At 37.5% G+C, this 16,515-nt stretch overlaps 1 protein-coding gene and 1 non-coding gene across 3 annotated transcripts in view; both read right to left on the reverse strand.

The window, feature by feature from the left end:
* LOC139936051 (alpha-N-acetyl-neuraminyl-2,3-beta-galactosyl-1,3-N-acetyl-galactosaminide alpha-2,6-sialyltransferase-like) overlaps positions 1–16,515 on the reverse strand; it is a 29,422-nt gene that overhangs the window by 10,832 nt on the left and 2,075 nt on the right. Inside the window, exon 1 of one of the 2 annotated variants that reach the window (XM_071930765.1) lies at positions 13,577–13,746. The exons of the other annotated variant lie outside the window; for it this stretch is intronic. The gene's annotated coding sequence lies outside the window, so the exon portion shown is untranslated. Of the gene's footprint in view, positions 1–13,576; positions 13,747–16,515 lie in introns of those variants that run through there. 2 annotated transcript variants of the gene reach the window in all.
* Positions 15,210–15,281, reverse strand: Trnaw-cca (transfer RNA tryptophan (anticodon CCA)). The gene has a single exon. It is a non-coding gene; the product is annotated as a tRNA-Trp (tRNA).

Here is a 16,515-nt window from a genome sequence, read left to right on the forward strand (position 1 = left end):
ATTTGCTTAAAATGGAGAGCAGAGCGAGGAAATTTTGTGGTGTATGTATCATGTAATAAACCTGTGCTCCAAATCAAATAATATTTTTTTTTTTAACCATCATTAAAAGAGACAACATTGAGGCTACAATATTAATAGTCTGGTTCTTTGTTTTTAAGTGTGCACTGTGCACAGTGCGTTAGTACATGTATTCATGAAAAGTATACAGGGTATATGTATGACAAATATGGTTCATACATGTACACACGGTTATAGACCTTTCTTTTGCAACGTCACAGCCCGAGTTTTTGCCAACCCAGATTGGAAAACTATGGAAAGCCGTAAGTGCAAATTGAGAAAAGATCGCTATTTTTGGTAACAATGTAACAAAATTTGTTGATTTTGTTAAAAACAAAACAAATAATTATGAGAGGTATTTTTTTTAATTGAAAGTTTGCAGAAAATGCTGAATTTGGTTAAAACATCTGTTTTTACGATTGGGTGTTTAACTAACATTCGGCCGGCCATGCCAACCAAGGCGGTTTGTTTATCAACAAAAGAAAGGTCTAGAGTACCATCTTCATTCAATATTTTTTTCTAAGAAAACAATAATACCAAAACATTTGTCCCACTTCACGTCATTTTTTCCAAAACCATTTTTATGAGAATATTTTTAAATTAAAAAATTAAATAAAATACTTAATACAATATTTCATACGTAGCCTGGGCGTATAATGGTTAATAGTGTATTTAATTACTTTTTTTGTTTCAGCGCTTAGAAACCCTGTTTTAAGCGCAATTCAAATGCATGGTATTATTATTATAAATTATTAAATACAGAAAGGTACTCTTCAGCATCATATACATGTAAACTGCGTGCTCATGGCCTTAACTCAACAAAATCCTAATTGTACTAGCCCAAGTTTTTGTAATTAAGATCCCTCTACATGTGCTGTTTGTTTTTCACATTTTTTTTTGTTCCCCTTTCCCCAAGCAATGTGCATCATCTCATCGATGCACTACACGTGATTGGGAAACCCTTTCACATGTATCCTCCCCCAATGTATAATAATCCAGTGCCCATTGCGTTCACATGTAGCTCATTATGACGTCGAACACTGACAGTCACCCGGGTATGAGTCAAAAAAATGACGGGCACTCACTCCTCACTGTCTCATTTCCAAGTCCATTATCATAGCTGGGTAAAAAATTAGTCTTGGTTCAAGACATTTCTCGTTTTCCTTTCACGCACAGCGCGGCCAATTCACCAACAGCTCCCGCATCGACCGCCCATGTACACTCACCGATACAGGCACTTGTTGGTGTGCTGATTGCGCTGTGCGTGAAAGGAAAACGAGAAACGTCTTGCACCAAGACTAGGTAAAATTATCCATTGGAACAGATTCTTCGCATAAACTAATGTCCTCCCCAATGAACATACGGCAAAAGCAGTTGAAAGCCATTTGACACTAGTTGTTTAGGTTTTACCCTAAACACCGATGTGCGAAAACACTGTTAACATGTACTCAGTACGTTCCCCGAGTCCTGTGAAAAAAATAACAGACGAAGTACACCTGTATATTACTCAGGCGGAATTCAAACCCACCCCTTAATTTAAGAGCAGTGTCAGACTACCAACTAGACCACTGAGATTGCCCAGTCGCTACAGGCAGTTAGCAGCGTGTACCGAAACAATATACATTTGATACATGTACACTCATTGGTAATTATTCGAAATAATTATTAACATAAAAACTTACTTGGTACATTGTGAGAATCGGCTCCCTCTGAAGTAACATATTTTCCGAGCAAGAGGTAGTTTGATTTCTCACTCAAATAAATTATTATAAAAATATCAGGCCTGAAGCCTTTTATAAGGCATCTTAAAAGCACACTGCAACTTTTAGTTCAAATTTTCTGATTCACTTTCCTTTGTTCTTGATGTATCAACAACTTGTGAATGGGTGCACAACGTAAATATCTCTGAAACACCAGCTGTCCTGCGTATTAGACAATATAGCATCACAGTTGATTAACTAACAATGCACACGTACAATGCATTGAAGACCTTCAATTGAAATGATAGCTGTATGCACTATTGTTGGATGAGATCGCATAGGTTGGATTTTGACGCTTTGTGCAATTCAAGAGTTGGTGACATAAATAATAAAATTCAGTTTTGATTTGTTTTATAGTTTAAAGAAAACCATATGTTTCTTGTAAATGGTTGGCCTACTGTACGCCCAATGTACATAAATAAAGCCCTTTGTATTGGCCTCTCAAAGCGCTTATTATTTTGTCCAATCAATAAATGTAATTAGGTTATTTAAAGGCAGTGGACAGTCACACTATTGGTAATTGTCAAAGACTAGCCTTCGCAGTTGGTGTATCTCAACTTAAGCATAAAATAACAAACCTGTAAAAATTTGAGCTCAATCGGTCATCGAACTTGCGAGATAATAATGAAAGAAAAAAACACCCTTGTCACACGAAGTTCTGGCGTTTAGATGGTTGATTTCGAGACCTCAAGTTCTAAATCTGAGGTCTCGAAATCAAATTCGTGGAATATTACGTCTTTCTCGAAAACTACGTCACTTCAGAGGGAGCCGTTTCTCACAATGTTTTATACAATCAACCTCTCCCCATTACTTTTCACTAAGTAAGGTTTTATGCCAATAATTATTTTGAGTAATTACCAATAGTGTCCACTGCCTTTAAGAGGTCTGCATTACGCACAGGACCTATGGCTTTACGTCTCATTAAACATGTGCGTACACCTGTAGTCTGTAGTATCCCAATGCTTTTTACACCAAACTTTCATGTATTAAATTTCTATTGAAATTTTTACTGACAAATATTTGATTCAAAAATGAACAATATTAGTGAGGTCTGAGGGTTTTGTATTAATTTTACAAAAATTAATAGTCTCTAATAATAAAAAAAACCACTATTTTATTGAACGTGATTTTAGAACTTACATTTCACTATACCCCTTATCCATTACATTCTAATTACCCTCTACAGAACTTTAAATATAGCGATCAATCAACTTGATATTGCAATTTAACAAAAACTCCTCATTGAATATCATTGACCGGACAAATGTTTCTTGAACTGAAACAAGATCTGTGAGGTTACTGATTATGGCACACTATGTGTTTTTTTCCCAAAGGAATTACCTTTTCTGTCAAATTAAAGAATCGTCCACTTAGGTTTAACCACAATTGCATGACACATAATACATGTATATGTACCGGGCACTTCACATTATAAATTTACATTGTACATCGAGACTAGTGCGGCATGGTAAATGCGTTAAGAAGTCAGACTAATTGACGGCAATTTAATTTCCAGTCTACTGACGCATACTTTCCACACAATGTACAACCGTAGAAATGTAATTTTTAGGATGTACTGACAAACAATACGTCAATATCCACTGAGCATGCTCATGATTAAGAACTTGAATTATTGCAATATTTTTATTTATTTTCAAACCATACAGTTGATACAGAACGTCATGTGTGTGAAATGTAGAGGAACATTATTGCTGCAAATTAAAGCCATTTGACACTTTCAGTAAACAGTATTGTCCAATGCCCACACTTCGTGTACCACAACTTATATATAAAATAACAAACCTGTGAAAATTTAGGCTCAATTGGTCATCGGAGTTGGGAGAAAATAACAAGAAAACCCACCCTTGTTTCCCCACGTTTCGCCGTGTCATGACATGTGTTTAAAACAAATCCGTAATTCTCGCTATCGAGAATTGATATTGTTTTAATGTTTCCTCAAAAATTAAAGCATTTCATGGAATAATATTTCAAGATATGTCTTTCACCATTACCTTCTGTAAACCCTGTAAATTATTTGTAAATCTGTGAACTTTTTTTTTTTTTTTCTGTACCGAAAGTGTATAAAGGCTTTAAAGAAATTCAATATTTTAAAACTGGGCCCGATGACTAGAGCAAGCTAGTCGAGACGCTGAGACCAATTCAAGTGAAATATCCATTCAAATGCCTGCGCTTGTTGTTCGTAGTCGACAATGTCACTGGTAACTACTGTATGGATGGTTGCCTTATAAAGTGCAAGATACAAGCCACATTCACTTGAAGATTAAAAGACAAAAGTCCATTCGGATTCCTGTTGTGAATGTATGGTTCATTATACTGAAGTTCAATTGAAAATAAAAATCTGAACTGAAAGCAATCTGAAGGTTTTAAATTAAAACCTCGACTGCTTATCATGAAGATCCACAGTGGCAAATTTGTGTTGGACAGTCATCAGTGAAAATACCAGCGCAACTCTGGATCCTTATGCATGGAGTCTATCATCAAGGCATCCAAAATTTGACAGTAATTTGCGTCGTGAAATCTTGATATCCTTAAAGAAAATTTTAATCCAGGGCATGACCTAAAATTTCAAAATGGTTCTTATTTTTGACATCCTATTTGCTTCTTGTTGAGTGCTTTCAGCATTTGCCGTCAAGAAACTTATTTCAGTTTATACTGTTTGTGGATCCTTGCTCTATATTTTGTATGGCACATCTTCATTCATTGTCAAATAGGCCTAAAGGTTTGATGTTTCTCTCAAACTGACAATTACGATACATGTTACATTTGTGGCGTGTCGTGGCCAATGGGATAAGAATACTGGACTCAAGCTCTGGTGTTTCTGATCAACTGAGTGTCTGTGGGTTTGTGAGTTCTCTGGTTGTGAAACTAAATGTACAGTGTATGTCCTTCTGATGGGACGTAAAGTCAGTTCTTTGAAATGTGTAATGCGCGTAGAGAACCCATTGCCTCTATTGTAAAGAGAAGGGGGTTCGCTCCTGTGTTCCTGCGGCTGATTTCACGAAACGCTAGGATTAATCCTAACTCGAGTTAGAACGAGTAACCCGTCCTAACTTATGATGGGTTCAATTCGTCCTACGTACTTGGATACGGAACTGAATCCGTCCTAAGTCCTAAGATGATTCCTAAGTAAGGAAGAGTTTGGTGAAATCGACAGCCGATGTGTTTGGCTGCAATAACACTATATATTCTAGGATTCAAAAACTTAGCATGTTATTGTTAGCTGGTTCAGGATACAAAATTGAATCTAGTTGCAATAACAACGTACATATGTACAATAGTACGTGAGTCGAATTTGAAACTGTGCATGGTGGAGATACAATCTAGTAAGGTTTGCAATAACACCATGTACATTGTACGTGAGTAGGATTTGAAACTTTTCATAATGTAAGGTACAATCTAAATTATGTTTGTGAAAAATCTCATGGGCTGTGGTGCTTCTGGAAAGAACCGTTGAGTGTAACAACTCGACATTCCATTCAGCAATTATGAGGTAGTTTCGCCTGAAGAGGATCAGAGTATGATTCGATCTAAAATGTCACATATCTTTTCAGAAACACAACAACTCACATGAATAGATTTTTCATGTCATGGTGTTAACACAAATATTCGCATCTGGTACAGCATCAGTTTGGAACTCCTTGTCTGGTGCATGTTTCCCTTCATCCTATGATCTGCCATCTTTTAAGAGGAATATCAATTCCTACCTTCAGCTCCACTGAGTTACTGCATTCCGTGTAGCCCTTTACCTAGAGTGGCTTTTAGCCTTGTTTTGGACAAACTTGCATTAAAAAAACATTTAAAAAAAGGTATTCGCATTGACAATTATGCATTTAACAAGCATTGATGTCCATTTAATATTAAACCCTACACACGAATCAACATAATTATGACAGTTTTGGTTTCTTTACAATAAGGCTACAGGAAAATTTGGGACAAATGTGAAGGCAAGCAATTTCAAAGCAATATGTATGATGAGTAATAACAAACATTTAAGTACGATAACTGTGAAAGAAAAAATAATTCAACTTGAAACATTAAACTTGAACATTTTAAAGGGAAGGTACACGTTTGGTAATTACTCAAAACAAACATTAACTTAAAAACTGACTTGGTAACGAGCATTGGAGAGCTGTTGATAGTATAAAACATTGTGGGAAACAACTCCCTCTGAAGTAGCATAAATTTTGAGAAAGAGGTAATTTCTCATTAAAATAATAAAAGACTTCAAGCCAGAAGTCTTTTAAGCACACAAGTCTTTTAAGCTCAAATTTTCACAGGCTTGTTATTGTATGCTTATGTTGGGATACACCAAGTGAGAAGACTGGTCTTTGACAATTACCTAACGTTTACCTTCCCTTAAAATTGACAAGTTTAACTTGAAATTTGAATTACTTATGAGGCACACTCTTCCATTTTGTCCCTACATGGCTTGGGAGTACATGTACATGCACATAAACATTATGTACACTGTTTGACTGTTTTACAAAAATCAATACTTGTAAATTATCAAGTGGATGTATTTTTCATTTCATTTTCATTTCAGCATTCAAGTTCACACAGTTGGGTTCCCTGTAAGCCTGAACAGCATTGAAGTTTTGTGTAAACACGTAGGCCAAACTGGTTCAGTTTCTGAAACCCATCAGGGTCCAATTTCATGGCTCTGATTACCAAGCACAGAACCGACGCTTACGGAAGCAGGGAATTCAGTGCTTACGCAAAGCGTATTTCACGGGTTAGCGGGGAGTTTTTTATACATGTATTTATAAATCAAATACTGAATACATGTGATTATATCAGAGTTATCAGATATGCAGGCCTGGAACTACACACAGGCCATGGTCTCCATTGCCCCTGGTCTTGGCTTTGGTGCCCCTTCAATAGTTTCCCATTGACGTTCAGATTTTCCAATGGAAGTGCCCTTTGCAAAATGAAAATGGCCTTGCCCTTTCAGAGATGAAATTCCAGGCTTCAATCTGGGTCCTCAACAGAATGCTATAGGAGGGTCCTAAGAAGGATTGAGGCTATGTTTAAGCAAAAGGGATTTCACAAAAGCACTATGATCCATCTTTACCATTTATATTTAGACATCACACTTTGCCTAGCAAATAAGATTGATTCACAGTTAAGATAAATTTGAGCTCCTTGTGAAATCGACCACTCGTCTGTTAATAAGGATGTGATAATTCCCCAAGACATAAAAACTGTGTGTGGGTGTGTTTGACTGACATGACCTTGACACCAAAGTCTCACTCCATCCTACATGTACTCACTGTACCTATTACAAACATATATATGATATAATGTACAGAGCTCCTTAATTTAATAATCCTAGGCCTAAATGCTTGTCATAGCATGGGGGATTCCTCTTTGATCACTAGCGCTGCGCTCCTTGAGTCCTAGAACTAGTGCAGAATATGACTTCATTTAGGTTCAACTCTTTAACAATGTACTGTCCAGCTCATTTGTACCATCGTGTGTACTTTGTACTTTTAACAGGAAAATTTATAGATATTTGTCACTATGATTTAAATAAGGGAATCAATGTGTGGTGAAGAGGTTTTCAACTAGTGGTTTATTCCCAACGAGGCCTGGTTCTTGATAATTTTACCGAGACGAGGTCAAGGTAAATTATCAAGAACCAGGCAACTATAATCAAATCACACATCATTCACACAGTTTTCATAGTCTGGGAGTGGTCACAATGTGAAATGGTCACCATGTGAACACAGTGTGATCTCTGTGTGTTTTCTGTGTGGAACAACTATGTTCAAATCACACATCATTCACACAGTTGTCATAGCCTTAGAGTGATCACAGTGTGAAATGGTCACCTGTATGGATTATGCCCCACAATCCTGGCCATATCTCGTTGGGCCCGTGCCCCCTTTCAATGTTGGCTCTCATTGCGCAATCTTCTGAGCTCCCATCAACGTTGAGCATTGGGGGGGGGGGGGGAGAGGGAATGTTTATAAATCCTTGGTTGGGAATGGGTGGCCCAAGCATTTTTGCCAGGATTGTAGACCCAAACAGCTCCATCACTGTGATTAAAGATGACCTATCATTCTGAGAGTTTTGCATTGCGCAAACACGTGTGTACATTTCCATTGTTTGAACTTGCGATGGCTGCCAAGTGCCAATGCAAGGGTCCCATAGGATTTGATAGACTTTTCAGGCTATTAAGTAACAGTTTTTTCTGGGGGGGGGGGGCATTTTTTCAGAGGGGAAACAAATTGGAACTGGATTAAAGTAGGAAGAATGTCATGCCTCGGCTCGATTTCACAAAGAGCTAAGATCAATCTCAAGATGTGTATCAATCCTAACTGCTAAGAAGCAGAGTGTGATGCCACAATAAAAATCACTATGGTATACATAATGTGTACTGACATCACTCATCTTTAAAAGATGAATCTTAGTGCTTTGTGAATTTGAGCCAAGGGCCCAATTTCATAAAGCCTGTAGTAATCACAAGAGAAGTTTGCCTATCAATAATACATCTATAGGTTACCAGCCAGAAAACCATACAGTTACCATTGCTGCAGCTGGTATGGTGCCTCGGTCATTTCTTGTATAGCCAAGAATAAGAAAATGTGCCTTGGTACATAGTGTGCACATTAAACATTACTAGCGGAAAAGGAACTACACTGACTATTTTTTCTGCTGAGGGCCGGGGCTAGTATATTCTCTGAGGAATGTAACTGCAGAGCAAACCAGCTATCATTTAACTCTTAAAGGGTAGGTATTCGTTTAGTCACTCTTAAAGGCAGTGGACACTATTGGTAATTACTCAAAATAATTATTGGCATAAAACCTTTCTTGATTACGAGTAATGGGGAGAGGTTGATGGTATAAAACATTGTGAGAAACGGCTCCCTCTGAAGTGCCATAGTTTTCGAGAAAGAAGTAATTTTCCACGAATTTGATTTCAAGACCTCAAGTTTAGAACTCGAAATCAACTATCTAAACGCACACAACTTCGTGTTGCAAGGGTTATTTTTCTTTCATTATTATCTCGCAACTTAGATCACCGATTGAGCTCAAATTTTCACAGGTTTTTTATTTTATGCATATGTTGAGATACACCAACTGTGAAGGCTAGTCTTTGACAATTACCCAAAGTATCCACTGCCTTTAAAGTCAATGGTAATTAAAACATTTTTTGTTTAGAACCTACCGGTAATATAAAGCATTTTGAGAAACATTTATTTTTGAAGAATTGCGATGTAAAAAGATACAATTTGCCATGCCCCCAAATTTGAATCTGAGAAGCATTACTGACAGTAAAATGCTTTGTTCCCATTCTATTATATTTTTTCCCCTTCTCATATTGAATATGGTCTTCTAAAGACGAAGATGGTCTGACAAATCTTGTTAGCTTCTACAGTGTAACCAAGCCATGTGGGTATGGTTGATTTTCGCCCAAAGATTTCAGCAATGCTAGCTTGTTTCCAGAGAATGTTCCTCCTCATGCCCCCCCCCCCCCAAGAAGAAAAAAATGGCACTGAAAGAGGAATGTCACTTCAGGGACAGACAATCAAACGTTAAAGGCAAAGCACACCTTGGGTTTTTGGAACTGTTTGGTTGTTTTTATTAAGGGAATCAATGTAGATTAAATACAACAATTAACAAACGTGTGTGAAAATTACATTTCACAAAGTGGTAGCATTTTTTTCCGTATCGCCAAAAATCTGGAGCGGTTATGTCCATGTAAGAAGAGTAATTCGTAAATTTTAAGAAAATGTTGTTGAATCCCTCTTTACTGTAAAACCACATTACTTTGAAGGGAGGTTTGTAAAACCACATTCCTTTGAAGGGAGTTGTTTTTCAACATTGTTATACATTGTACATCAGGGCCTATTAACAGCAAGCTGCAGTGCTTCTTGAGTAAAGTATTTACGGGTCATTAATTTTTTGAGGAATTACATTTAAAGTTACCCTCCCAAGTTTGCTCATTGTACATGATGTAATAGTAAACACCCTTAAATTGATGCTGTGCAACGGTAAATATACCTCCCCCAAGTGTGAGAAAAACAACGAGTCGAAATTTTTCAATGGGGTTGCCCCAGTCTTCGTCTCACTGGCACATTTGCACTTCAAGGATTTTACAGGCAACCCACTTAAATGCATCAATGAAAAAGCATTTTATAAAGAGTGTAGGCTAAAATATGTAGACTACATCAGGGCTGTATGCTTTGTTTTTGAAAGGGCAAGGGCACCAAGGCAATTTTTCTCTGGAAAAGGGCACCCTATGAGGAAATTGTAAATTTCTACTGGAGCATTTCAAGGGCATGCACCAAGGCAATGACAAGGGGCAACGGAGGCAATTGCCTCCATTGCCTCCGTGAAGTATCAGGCCTGCTACATGTAACTGTGCATTTCATATTATAAACCGTACTTGTGAAATGGAATGGTCCAGATTTGATTAATACTGCTACACAAATGTAACATGTACCAGTCGCTCACTTGCATCAAATATTTGTATTAATATTTGATTTAAGATTAAACAGGGTACCCTCTCCTATACTTTATGTACTGTGCTGTATGTAGACCCCCTTCATACTGAATTATAGTAAACTTGCTGTACAACTACATCAAATGTACAACATGCTCCATAAAACTCTCTTAGAAGAAGTGTTGGCTCTGAGAAAAACCAGCGTGGTCTCGCTGCGTTCGGAACAGATACTCATCTCCTGAAGACCAACAGAGTATACTGTTTGGAACAATCATCAAGACCAAAGCAGCTCTTCTCAGAACCAAAGTTTGTTGCGGTACTTCTCCCAGAGTTTAAAACACAGCTGTAGTCTGCAAGTTTTAACTAAGATTCAACATGAAATGACATCACGTCCACATTTCATAGAGCTGAAAAGCAGGAAACACTGCTTCGTAGATATCTTTGCTTAGCAAAGAATTAGTGGGACTCCAGCCAACACCACCAATGTAAACTTTATGGAAATTTGGCTGTAGATCAGTTTTAAATTAAGCAAGGTTTTTTTGTGCTTAGCAAGTTTTTATACTTTTTTTATAGCATTTTTACGGTTCTGCTTACCCAGCGAGTTCTTCGAAAGCAATCACCATTCTTCGTGTTTAGGGCAAATAGGGCAAGCACCAAATTTCTGCGCTAGTTGTGTGAAGAATGCCTACGCACACGTGCACAAGCAGAAATTCCTTGCAACCCTGTGAAAGACGCAAGACAGAAGCGCAAATTTACCTGTTTCTGTACACCGCGATTATCTGATTATAATAAGCGAATCTATGAAATTGGGCCCAGGTGAACAGGGTCAATAGTTTGTATTGACTCAATACAAAAACTTGTTTGCTCAGTATTTGTATTGATTGATTGCACTGCTGACTGTATTGGAGTATTTGCATGTAACCTTCATAAACTGACAATCTTTAAAAAATAATCTAATTGATATGAATCATAGCAAGTTCACCATGAACTCGGACATTTACCTTGACTCATCCAAAAAACATTTCTTTAAAAGCAGTGGACACTATTGGTAATTACTCAAAACAATAATTATCAGCATAAAACCTTACTTGGTAACGTGTAATAGGGAGAGGTTGATAGTACAAAACACTGTGAGAAACGGCTCCCTCTGAAGTGATGTAGTTTTCGAGAAAGAAGTAATTTTCCACGAATTTGATTTCAAGACCTCAGATTTAGAATGTGAAGCCACGATATCAAGCATCTGAAAGCACACAACTTCATGTGACAAGGGTATTTTTGTTTTTAATTATTATCTTGCAACTTCGACGACCAATTGAGCTCAAATTTTCACAGGTTTGTTATTAGATGCATGTTGAGATACACCAAAAAGTGAGAAGACTAATATTTGTCAATTACCAATAGTGTGCAGTGTCTTTAAAGCATTTTTTCATATTAAATGAAATACTTCCGACTGAACATATTTTGTGCACACTAAATGCCAAGTAGAATGTATCAATTGATTGGGTTTTTTTATAGTACCAACCAGGGAACCATTTCGTCTAGTATTTTTGCATCCAGCAACAAAATTAGCCTCGTTGTAGTTGTGCACTGATTGCTAATTACCGAGTAGCAACTGACATTATGTTGTGTAGCTTTTTGTTTTTTTATACAAGGGTTTTCTGCTCTTACATTACAACTTCCCATGGTAATTAATTACTATGTACGCCTATCACTAGCCAGTAGCCACATGTACTGCAACATTTGAGCACCAAGACAAAAGGTCGCGAGCGATCAGCCCATAATTACAATTGGCTTCTTCTTAGCCATTAGGCTTGTCAGCCACCTGTTGTAGGGTGCTAAATGTAAGTGATAATTAATAATAATATTAATTTAAGCAGTTCTACAGCGGTTTCTCACTATTGCCAACCCAATGCGCTCACTATTTTTGACCAGGATTTGAACCAATACTGGTCATAAACACCAGAGCTTCAGTCTGGTGCCCTTGACCGCTCAGACACATGACAACAGACAAAAAATATAACATACTATAAAATGCAGTTCTTTACACTGTTTTAAGCCTCTGTTAAAAACTCATTATTGTTTGAAGCTGCTTATATCTGCTAATCAGTAATTGTATCTTTCAGTAATTGTATCTTTCACTCATTGTATATTTTATTGCTCTCTTTATGCGCTTAGGCTTTTGCATTAGGTGCTTTAAAAAAGGTTTATTATTATTTATTATACAGACGTTTTGGATGATTCCATAAATTTTTGTTGTGCATGATTAGTTTTAAAAAATACATTAATAATTACATGTTTTAAATGGCTTCCAACTCACCAGCATAGTTGCAATAATGTAAGCCTCAGGTCAGGGATTATGTTTATTGCAGCTACATATTAAATTAGTGCATTACTAGACTTATGGATCGTAACGCCCAAAGCAGTATTCCTGTTCAGATTTGAAATTGTGAAGTAACTATTTTTTTCATCATTTATCAATATCACGCTGACGGAAAAAATATATATATACATCTACATCTACGCTGGTTCTTGGCAAAATCTACTTCTGGATGTAAAAGTTGAGGTGAAGACTAGGTGTAGGTGAAGGGGGGGGGGGAGTTACTGCTTATTTATTAATTAGCTGCTTAGTAAATAAGTGCTAAGTAAAAAAACACTAGTTGGAACACTACAGTCCGGCTGCACTTTGTTCTGTTCATCTCCCTCGTGTTTTTTTATCAATCAAAATAATGTTTGTGATATAAATAATTTGAAATGGAAATAAGAAATGGATTTGTACATTTTCTGTATCAAACCCATGATCCCAACTCAACTGCCGCTTTTTCACTGTCATTCAATTGTTCTTTGACTGTACCGAGTACTGCTCTGACTGGACTGCTGTTGTTACGCAAAACAGCAACACAAAAATCAATATCTCGCTCAATTCAATTGACTCATTAATTAGTTATATTGGTAAGAACTAAGAATAAGATACATTTTTCTTGAGTGAAAAAAAGTGGTAGTCGGATACGGGACCTTGACCAATATTTGTTTGTCCTAACGTGGGTGTGGGTGTAGAGGACTACCCAACGCCGATGAAAGATCACGGAAGAATGCAATTTGGTCACGGAGAGAGTTCATGTATGCAGTCGGTCCATCCGATCTTCAAATTTTAAAATAAATCATACAACTTTTTGGAATTCCGATTTACAAGCCATTTCCCACTCGATTTAAACCGATGTAGAATTACTCGATACAAAATTCATTCGTATTCAAATTAGTTCATATGTGAAGTTTAAAATAGTGTACTTACGATGATAAAACTTTGATGGAAAACGGTCCTTTCGGTGTCACAAAATGTACTCACAGTCACACTACTAGTCCTATGCGGAACTGCGGTTGCCGTTATGATTTGCACACAAAACACATGCTACCCCCTGTACATGTCAACTTCCTTTATTTGCATCCAGTGTACAAAATGCAGTGCACAGTTTATATGAGTCAATTTCGCTGGTAACCACAAAAAAGGTATAACAACGCCAGTGGAGATAATCGGATACCGTTGTATTTAGTCACGTGATCGCTAAGCTGCTGAATTGGGGTGGGGAAATCGGCTCTATATTTTTTCTCTAGTACGACATTGGCCACATTTCATGCAACGCTGGTTAGCATTTACTGTGATAGGATTGGAATGTTTATAGAGGCAGGGCAATCTGAGGACGTGAGGTCGTTTTCGCCGGCCGGCAAAACTTGCGCGCACACTCGGTGACTCGGTGTAGTTATTATGCCTTCTGAATAGCTCCATTTGCCTACGTGCGGTCCTACCTGTGAGCATACAAACATCCGTAATTGCCACAATTAATTTTTAACCAGAGGGATGACAATGCAACAGACAGATATAGATACGACATAATATTATTCACATTCATACTAATACTAGGGCCTAAACTTTTAAATTGCAAACCACACCCTAAAGCATGGAGTTAGGATTAACTTGCGAGTTCAATAACTGAACTTCAAAAATTGCTGTTTTTTCCCCCTGAAAGGCTGAGGCCATGCATTTTATAAGATCGAGTTAATCTTCACCGGTGACCTTTTTTGTTTTGAATAGCAATATCCTCTCTTTCGGCCTCGGTTTTGAAAGTAAATAATATTATATGAAAATTCAGCGATGCTTGGCGACTTTTACTATACGGTCCCGATCGCGGCTCAAGTTTTTGAGCGGGATTAGAACCAACGACCTCTGGATTAACCTATATGTTAATCCGGAGATCGTTGGTCCAAATCCAGCTCTTGTCATGTTTGTCTGTGCTATCTGGGATATCCAGCTTTGATGAACTGGGTCTTGGTTTTAGAGGAAAATTTGTTTCAAAAACAAGTGCCTTTGAAATGATATTGATTTTCAAAATATGGTGTTATTGGAAGAATTTTTCTTTTTGTGGGTCACGTTTGTAGAGCGTGGACTCAGGAGATCGGGCAGTTGAAGATTTGAACTTCAGCTTTGCGACACCGTATTGTTGTCTCAATACAGAGTTAAATTTTAATTGGCCTAAACTGCAGTAGGGCCCTCCGTCCTTTGTTTTTGTAAGGTCGAAAATAATAAATAAAAAAGTAATGAAAAGTTTAATTACAACAATAGTATGAGAAAAACTTCAGATTTGTAGGCCTCTAGATGCTTTCGTTTACATATTAATTGGTAAGTAACACAGGACGATAAAACCGTGACAAATTTTCCAATGTAAATGGGCTTCACATCCTTCTTTATAATTTATTTTGTATTGACACTTTCGTTCTTTTTCTTATGATTTTTATTATTTATTTTATAATCCAAAGGAAATTAAATCCTAACACTCTACCAGTTGGAACACCACCTTCTGACACAGAGTGTGCTATACCAGTGTTTGTTATATCGCCTTCTTTTTATACGGGAAAACCCCAAAAAGCAATGATCCCGACGTGATTCGAACACGCAACCTTCTGATCTGGAGTCAGACGCGCTACCATTGCGCCACGAGATTAATGGGTATGATAAACTTTTTTCAAAATGAAATTCGGTTGGTCAGATTTATTTGTTTGAATTGCTTGTTGGTTTTTTGTGGGTTTTTTTCATCTGTGTTACTTTGATCAGCGCACCATATCCGACATCTACCTCCATGATATCGATCAGTAGTCAATACCTCTCGTTGTTCCTCCTGTTTCCACGTGGTCGCGACAGCAAAAACTAACACCATAAAGTTTATACTTTTATCTATGTCCAGCAAATTTAGTTGCCTTTTCTGGAGTTTTTGAGTCCGAGTATCAGTGAATGGACCATAGAGTTATATATAAGAACTTATATATAACTCTATGGAATGGAATGGACCGATCCGGCCTATCAATCAAACTGTGCGCGTTCACCCATTTGACCAATCACAGCAATGATTGTGGTCGGACAAACTCGGTTAAGCGTGCGCGTATATTTGGCACGCGCGGCGGAATCGTGCAGAATGTCATATTGGGAGTGTTCGTACACGTTTCTTGCTCACGTGTGTGTGCGGTGGGCGGAGCTTAGTGTGGAAAGCCGGAACGGTCCATTTAGGTATCCCCGTACCAAATAACTAGCTATGATCGACGTGGTCTTTCGCAAACGGTCAAGGGGTGATGGTTTAGCAAGAGTCACTGTTGAAGAAGAAAAACTGAAACTGTTGGGATCCCGGTAAAGAGGAGTGGCAAATCTACCCCAAGAGTTATACATTCTAATGAGATTTTGGGATCCCTATCAAGTGCTAGAAAAGACTTGACCCGGAAGAGCCTGACTTACTTAATTAGGGGAAAACTCAACATTTTTGTTCATACAGCTCTGATTCAAAAAGTCTGAACTATCAGTCCCCTGCATGCAATAATTATGGACTTTTGAGATTTGTATGGCCCATTCGCAGCCACTCAGCAACTAACAGCTGCAAGAAAAGGCTTCATTTTTAGCTCTCTTGAAATACAAGATTTTATTTTTATAACTTGAACGTCAAAGCCTGTGTCTGTTTAGCTCTATGGTCTGTGTGCAAATGCCCGCCTGGTGGGGATATGTCCTTGTAGTGCTGCTCTTTTATTTCAAATTATTTGCCCACATTGTTTTATTTAATATTTGTTTGGAAGGTCGCTTTAAGCATCACTACTGGAAGCTCTATTGTTCCTTTGATTTCTTTTACATCGTATAACTATTACTCCCAAACTCATGGTGCAGGAGAAAAGTTGGATACACTGCAAATCCCGTTG

The sequence above is a fragment of the Asterias amurensis genome, chromosome 4 (assembly GCF_032118995.1).
Source record: "Asterias amurensis chromosome 4, ASM3211899v1".
Lineage (NCBI taxonomy): Eukaryota > Metazoa > Echinodermata > Asteroidea > Forcipulatida > Asteriidae > Asterias > Asterias amurensis.